Below are 8,059 nucleotides of genomic sequence, written 5' to 3'. Positions count from 1 at the left end.
AAGAAGGACAACTCGTGGTTAAGAGGATATCATCAGAAGATAACCCAGCAGATCCGCTTACGAAGGGACTGAGTAGGGTTAAGCATTTGCAGCATGCTAGGAGTATTGGACTGAGAGATGATATTATATTAGATTAGATAGTTTTAGAAACTTGTAATAGATAAATGTAATTAACATTTGATGATTAAATAAAGGAGTATTATTTATAAGTAAAGCTAGTGTCTTATGTTAATTGTTTAACTATTGTTTCACTTTGCATGTTTTGACTTCCAGAATAATTGAGTTTATTTATAATAATCGAATTATTCAAACAGTCCACAATCGTTCATATGTTGGAAGTAAGTATGAATGAAGATTGTCATGAATTGGTATGTAGATTGTCTAAATGCTATTAGACATAGCAAACGTTTGCTGCAACGTTCATGAGTGCTTATAAACTAGTTTTGAGCATTGGAACAAACCCGCGCTTGCTGGAATCACCTTATGGAATGTGATAAAAAGGGTGATCGCAAGACGATAATATCATATGGTCTTAAAACCTAGATATATGGTTTGTTATTTGTTAATTGGTTGTACATTGATAATGCAAAACCGCATCAGTAAGTTGATGTTATAAAACGCATTGTTGTGTATGATTAATTAATAAATAAGTAAATGCATATAAGTCGAAGTTTATATGTTACTTTTATCCTAAGAGGGTAAAAGCGATATCTCGGCCGCTCGATGATTTGATTTGACTTATGTGTCGGGCCCGGTCAGAACTGAATTGATGTGTTCAATTAAGTTCTATGTCAAATAAATTTGAGATCGAGAAACCAACTGCTGGACAATTGGTTCCATAGAATTGTCCGCATGATATCTAAACAGAGGACTGTACGATCCCTTATCTAAAGGACAAGATTGATAAGATCAGAGTTTGACAGCGTCTTTGAGAGCTACGATTGCTAATCGGATTATGCTTGTGTATATAGTTACTAGACTTATCTAAGTGGGAGACTGTTGGAATAGTGTCTAAGGCTGCAACTATATTTGGCAAGTATTTGACCCGGTTGTGCATGGTCCTTTTGGGTTGCCTTCACCATAGCAAATTGACAGGATGATTTGTAATGAGAGAAGAAATATTATTAATATATTATGAGAATAATATATGGAATAATAATATTGTTATTTGATTAATATAAGTCATAAATTAATTAGGAATTAATTTGGTGACTTAAAGAGATTAATTGAATAAAGGGGCATAAACTGTCAATTGTATGATAGTTATGCTTTGGGCTATGATTCCTTATAATAAAGGAGTGGACGATTTTAGGGTTAGGAAAGGCCTAGAAATCGTCCAAGGCTTATCAATAAGGAGATTGGATTGCTTAGGGCCTAAGTTATCCAATTAGGGTTTTAAGGGTGAAACCCTAGGAGCCTCACTAGTATAAATAGACCCATGGGGTCAAGGAAATCAGCACTCTTGCCTTTGAAGAAACCCTGGCCAACTTCCTGCCCTCTCCTCTCTCTCTCTCTAATCATCCTCTTGCTAAGTTGGTGTTTCTAAGCCATTAGAGGAGTGACATTTGTAACTCTAAGCTCCAAGGACAAGAAGATTCAAGCAAGAAACTTAAGGTAATTCTTTAGATCTGTTTTTCCTTGTGTTATTATACTAGATCTATCATCAAAGTCTTGGATACATTGCATGTTCAATTAGAGAAACCAAGATCCAAGCATTAGGGTTTGTATGTGCACATAGGAATGTTCTTATGGCTCAAACCCATCAAACACTGCTACTCCCGAGGAGATCGCTGCCTTCGAGGCCCATGAGTGAGATGCTACGAAAGTCCATTACATCATGCTCTCGACTATGACTGCAGAACTCTAGAAGTCCTATGAGGACTACTATCCGTATGAGATGCACCAGGATTTGTTGAACTGGTACCGCCAGAGTGCCAGGCAGGAGAGGTACGAGATCATCACTTCGATGATCACGACCAAGATGAGGGACGGAGAGTCTATCACTGCTCATCTGCAGAAGATGCAGAGATATGCTGACCACCTGCTGAAGTTAAATGTTAACTTCGATGAAGAGCTAGCGATTGATATCATTCTCCACTCACTGCCACCCTGCTTCAACTAGTTTCGCATGACCTACCACGTAAACAAAGAGGAGGTCAGCTTGAGCAAGCTTCAAGGCTTGTTGAGGACTGCTGAGAGCAACCTCAAGGATAAATCCTTTGCATCGACTCCCACTACAGTTGCCCCCGTCTTGGCTATTGGGCAGGGGAAGGGTAAGAAGAGGAAGGCTCTTTCCAAGAGCCACCATAAGGGAAAGTCTCATGATGGCACCTCTTCTAGTGGAACCAAGGTTGGTCCCGTTGCACCCACCTCCAACACGAAGGATGCAGAGTGCTACCACTGCCACGGCAAAGGGCATTGGAAACGAATCTGCCCAAAGTATCTGGAAGATATCAAGGATGGGAAGATCAAGTCGTCCTTCATAGGTATTTACACTATTCAATCTAATAACTTATCGCATGCTATTTCTTGGGTTCTTGATACAGGATGTGGTTTTCACATTTGTTCTGATTTGCAGGGCCTAAGAAGAAATAGGGATGTGGAGCATGGGAAGATAAACTTGATCATGGGGAACAGAAGATCGTTGCCTGTCACCAAGATTGGAGTTTATTCTTTAGTGCTTAGTAGTGGGTTAGGACTAGAGTTGAATAATTGTTGCTATTCACCAGAAATGGCAAGAAACATCATTTCTTTTCATGGTTTGTATAGACAAGGATTTAGATTTTCGTTTGATAATGAAAAAGGTTCTATTAATGCTTTTCATAATGGTGTTTTCTATTCTGAAGCATTGCCTTGTAATGGAATATATGAAACTGTGATGGTTGTAGACAACTTAGGAAATGATGTGTTGCATATCGAATCTTCCAATAGTTTGGACAAAGCATGCTTGTGGCATTGTCATCTTGGACATGTCAACAAGAAATGCATAGCCCAACTCTAAAAGGATGGAGTGTTGGAGTCATTCAACCTTAGGGACGATGACGTGTGCGAGTCTTGTTTACTTGGAAAGATGACCAAGTCACCCTTCATTGGTACTTCTGAAAGGGGTGAGGGTTTATTGGATCTCATACACACCGATGTGTGTGGGCCCTTTAGATCCACTACAAGGGATGCGATCCACTTCTATGTGACTTTCACCGATGATTATAGCATATATGGGTATATCTACTTAATCAAGCACAAGTCAGAAACCTTTGAAAAGTTCAAAGAGTTTAAGCAGGAAGTGGAGAATCACCTGGGCAGGAAAATCAAGATGCTTCGATCCAATCGAGGTGGAGAGTACCTTAGTCTTGAATTCCACGACTACCTCAAGGAATGTGGAACCGTTTCGCAATTGACGCGACCTAGGACACCGCAGTTGAATGGTGTGGCTGAGAGGCGTAATCGAACCTTGCTAGACATTGTTCGTTCCATGATGAGTCGTGCTTTGCTACCTATCTCATTCTGGGGGTATGCCTTAGAGACTGCCACCCATATCCTTAACTTAGTCCCTACAAAGAAGGTTGCCAAAACACCTCACGAGATGTGGACAGGGAAAGCTCCCTCGTTGGCACATATCAAGGTTTGGGGTTACGAGGCTTTCGTAAGATGGGAGATTCATGACAAGCTCAAACCTCGTAGTGAGCGGTGTATTTTCATCGGCTACCCACAGAAGTCTTTTAAATATCTCTTTTATAGACCGAGTGACAATGTTGTCTTCGTTGCAAGGAGAGGGGTTTTCCAAGAAGGAGAACTCATAAGCCAAGGGGACAGTGGGAGGCAAATCAATCTTGAAGAGCTTCAAGAATCGAATGATGAAGGAACCTCTAACACTGGCGCTCAACTTGAGGAGGAAACTCATCTTGAACCGATTGACGAGTCCTTACCTCTTAGACGTTCCAGTAGAGTTAGTGTTCCACCTATGTTGTAGGGTTTTCATATAACAAGTGAAGGTGATACGTTTATTAGTGATAGTACACTAATAAATTTGGATGAACCTAACAGCTACAAGGAAGCCATGGTAGGCTTGGAGTCTGCGAAATGGAAAGAGGCAATGAACAGCGAGATTCAGTCCATGTATGACAATCAAGTTTGGAATTCGGTTGATAATGTGCCAGGTCGTACGACGGTCGGGTGCAAGTGGATCTTCAAGAAGAAGACTGACATGGATGGGAAGGTATACACTCATAAGGCGTGATTGGTTGTGAAGGGCTTTACTCAAACTCTCGGAGTTGACTATGATGAGACCTTCTCACCAGTTGCGAAGATAAAGTCTATTAGGATGATGCTAGCCATTGCTGCATTTCATGACTATGAAATATGGCAGAGGGATGTCAAAACTTCTTTCCTTAATGGGAAGTTGGCTAAGGATGTTTACATGAGTCAGCCATAGGGTTTTGTGGATGTGAAGCATCCTAATAGAGTGTGTAAGCTTGAGAAATCCATTTATGGATTGAAACAAGCATCTCGCAGATAGAATCTTTGTTTCGATGAGAAAGTCAAAGAGTTTGGTTTTCTGCGAAGCGAGGATGAGTCATGTGTATATGTCAAAGCCAATGGGAGTATAGTTAGCTTCCTCGTATTGTATGTCGACGACATACTACTCATAGGAAACGACATCCCGACCCTGAAGGAAGTTAAGTCCTGGCTTGGGAAGTGTTTCGTTATGAAGGACCTCGGAGATGCTGCCTATATTATGGGAATAAGGATAGTGAGAAACAGGAGTAAAAGACTAATATGACTTAGTCAGAATACTTACTTGGACAATGTATTAAAACGTTTTAGTATAGAGAATTCCAAGAAAGGGGAGTTACCGATCCAAAGAAATGCCAAATTGACTAAGATTTAAAGCCCGAGTACCGAAGTCGAGATAGCAGAGATGAGCCGAGTACCTTATGCTTCCGCAGTTGGCTCGATCATGTATGCTATGACTTGTACTCGCCCTGATGTGGCCTTCGCTTTAAGCATGGTCAGCAGATATCAAGGGAACCCTGGCAGAGCACATTAGACCGCAGTCAAGAATATTCTTAAGTACCTTCGTAGGACCAAGGAATGGTTTCTAGTCCTCGGTGGGAGTGATGACGGTGCGAGGGTATAGTGACGCCAGTTTTCAGATAGACCAAGACAACTACCGTTCTCAGTCGGGCTGGGTCTTTACCCTAAATGGGGGAGCAGTGACTTGGAAAAGTTCCAAGAAAGAGACCGAAGTTGATTCAACGTGCGAATCAGAGTACATAGCGGCGAGCGAAGCGTCAAAGGAGGCGATATGGTTGAAGAACTTCATTGGAGACCTTGGAGTTGTTCTAACCATAAAGGAGCCTATGGAGATTTTCTGCGATAATGAATGAGCGGTTGCCTTGATGAAGGAACCGAGGTATCATGGTAGGTCCCGACATATCAACAAGAAAAATCACTTTATTAAACATCAGTTGGAAGAGGGACTCCTCGTAGTGAAGAGGGTATCATTAGAGGACAACCCAACAGATCCCCTTACGAAGGGACTGAGTAGGGTTAAGCACTTGCAGCACGCTAGGAGCATTGGGCTGAAGGACGATATTAGTTTAGATTAGATAGTTTCAAAATGTGTAATAGATAAATTGTAATTAACATTTGATGATTAAATAATGGAGTATTATTTATGAGTAAAGTTACTGTCTTATGTTAATTGTTTACCTATTGTTTCATTTTGCACGTTCTGACTTCCTGAATAATAAGATTATTCGAACGGTCCATAGTCGCTCGTAATTTGGAAGTAGGTATGAAAGAAGACTGTCATGAATTGGTTTGTAGACTGGCTAAAGTGTATTAGACATAGCAAAAGTTTGCTACAACGTTCATGAGTGCTTATGAAAAAGATTTGACCATTGGATTAAACCCACGCTTCCTGGCATCGCTTTACGAGTGATCGCAAGACGATAATATCATATAGTATTTAAACCTAGATATATGATTTATTATTTGCAAGTTGGTTGTGCATTGATAATGCATAAACGCATCAGTAACTTGATGTTATAAAACGCATTATTGTGCATGATTTAATGAGTGAATGGTAAATGCATATAAGTCAAAGTTTATCTGTTCATTTTATCCTAAGAGGGTAAAAGCGATATGTAGGCCCCTCGATGATTTGGTTTGACTTATGTGTCGGGCCCGGTCAGGACTGAATTGATGTGTTCAATTAAGTTCTATGTTAGACAAAATCAAAGATCAAGAAACAAACTATTGGACAATGAGTATGACTATGTTCCATGTAATTGTCTGCATGATATCTAGAACGGAGGAGTGTATAATCCCTTATGTAAAGGACAGGTTACTGATAAGGTCTGAGTTCGACACCGTCTTTGAGAGCTACGATTGCTAATCGGATCCTGAAGTCGTACTTGCATTCATAGTTATTAGTCTTATCCAAGTGGGAGATTGTTGGATTAGTGTCTAAGTCTATAACTATATTTGGTATATACTTGACCCGATTGGGCATGGTCCTTTTGGGTTGCCTTCACCAAAGCAACTTGATAGGATGATTTATGGAGAGAAAGAGAGGATATTATGGTTTATTAATATATTATATGAATAATATATTAAAAGAGAAATCATATTAGTTAGTTAATATTAACCAAGAATTAATTAGAAAATTAATTCTGTGATTAAAAGAGATTAATTGAACTAAGGGGACTAGAATTGCCAATTATAAGATAATTGGATTTGGGATGTGAATCCTCATGGACATAAGGGGGGACGAAATTAGGGTGGAAGCACACCTTGAAATAAGCCTTATTCCAGAAGGTTCCTTGGACTTCTTAAGGCCTAAGCTATCCAATTAGGGTTTTGGTTGAAACCCTAGTAGCTCAAGTATATAAGGAACCCCAGGGCTTCAGTTTTCGAACACCAGAAGAAACGTGCCTCCTCCTCCTCCTCTCTTCTACACCATCTGATTGCCTTGGTGTTTGTGAGCCATTAGAGGTATTACATTTGTGATACTAAGCTCTTGAAGATTGAAGATTCTTGCTACTATCAAGAGGTAATCATCTAAACTTGTTTATTTGATATTCAATTAGTTATAGTATGCTAGATTAGGTTTTATAAGCTTTGGATGAATTGCATGTAAAATAGAGAAACCTAGATCCAAAGCTTTAGGGTTTTGCATGTGCACATAGGATGTTCTTTCGCTCAAAACTCGTCAGCTAGTTCATTGTTGTAAATTAATCCTCTATGATTTTACACGGTCGTATAATGCGTCATCAACTCCCACTACAAGCAAACATCTAAAAATGTCTATTAATCTCATCTTATTTGACTCTAAAACTTCCAAAATGATTATGATGGATCGATTGAGTTCAAAACCTTTTTTTGACATGTAACTCCATCGTAATTGACATAAACCTCCAGATTAATCCACTTATTAAGTGGATAAACCTCATTAAATCAATTCAATCTTTAAAACCTCTCAAATGACCATTTAAATGAAATCACTAGAATGCATACATGGACACGATTAATCAATAGTAGGTGATCCACCACTTATGGAGCTTCAACTTATTAAAGTTTTGATAAACTCTTTATTTATTTCACTGTTGTAAAAATCTCGACTAGGTCCCGATTAATCTTCGATTAATCCCTAGGCGCTACTCGACTGATTAGAGGGCGCCTAACGATTAATCCCCGCATACATAATGAGTGAAATATTATAAAACAATGAAATTTTAACATTTTGAAGAAGTTTTATCTTAATGGAAACTATTTGAGGCATGATTAGTGTTCCATTAAACATATTAACCTATTTTGTTATCATATTAGTGGTATTTACGAACTTTGATATGATATTAGTCATATTTAATTTTTTAAAATCCAACAAATTAGCAATTAATGATCCCCGATTAATCCACCGATTAATCTCCGTCTAGCCGATTAATCCCTTGACCACAGTCCACTGACTAGCTAACGTCGAGCGTTTTTTACAACCTTGATTTATTTATTTATTTATTTATTTATTTAAAGAGGGGGATTAAGACCTCTTACTAAA

The sequence above is a fragment of the Lactuca serriola genome, chromosome 7 (assembly GCF_051521515.1).
Source record: "Lactuca serriola cultivar US96UC23 chromosome 7, Lser_US96UC23_V15, whole genome shotgun sequence".
In the NCBI taxonomy this organism is placed as follows: domain Eukaryota; kingdom Viridiplantae; phylum Streptophyta; class Magnoliopsida; order Asterales; family Asteraceae; genus Lactuca; species Lactuca serriola.
Note: the sequence above shows the minus strand (reverse complement) of the source record.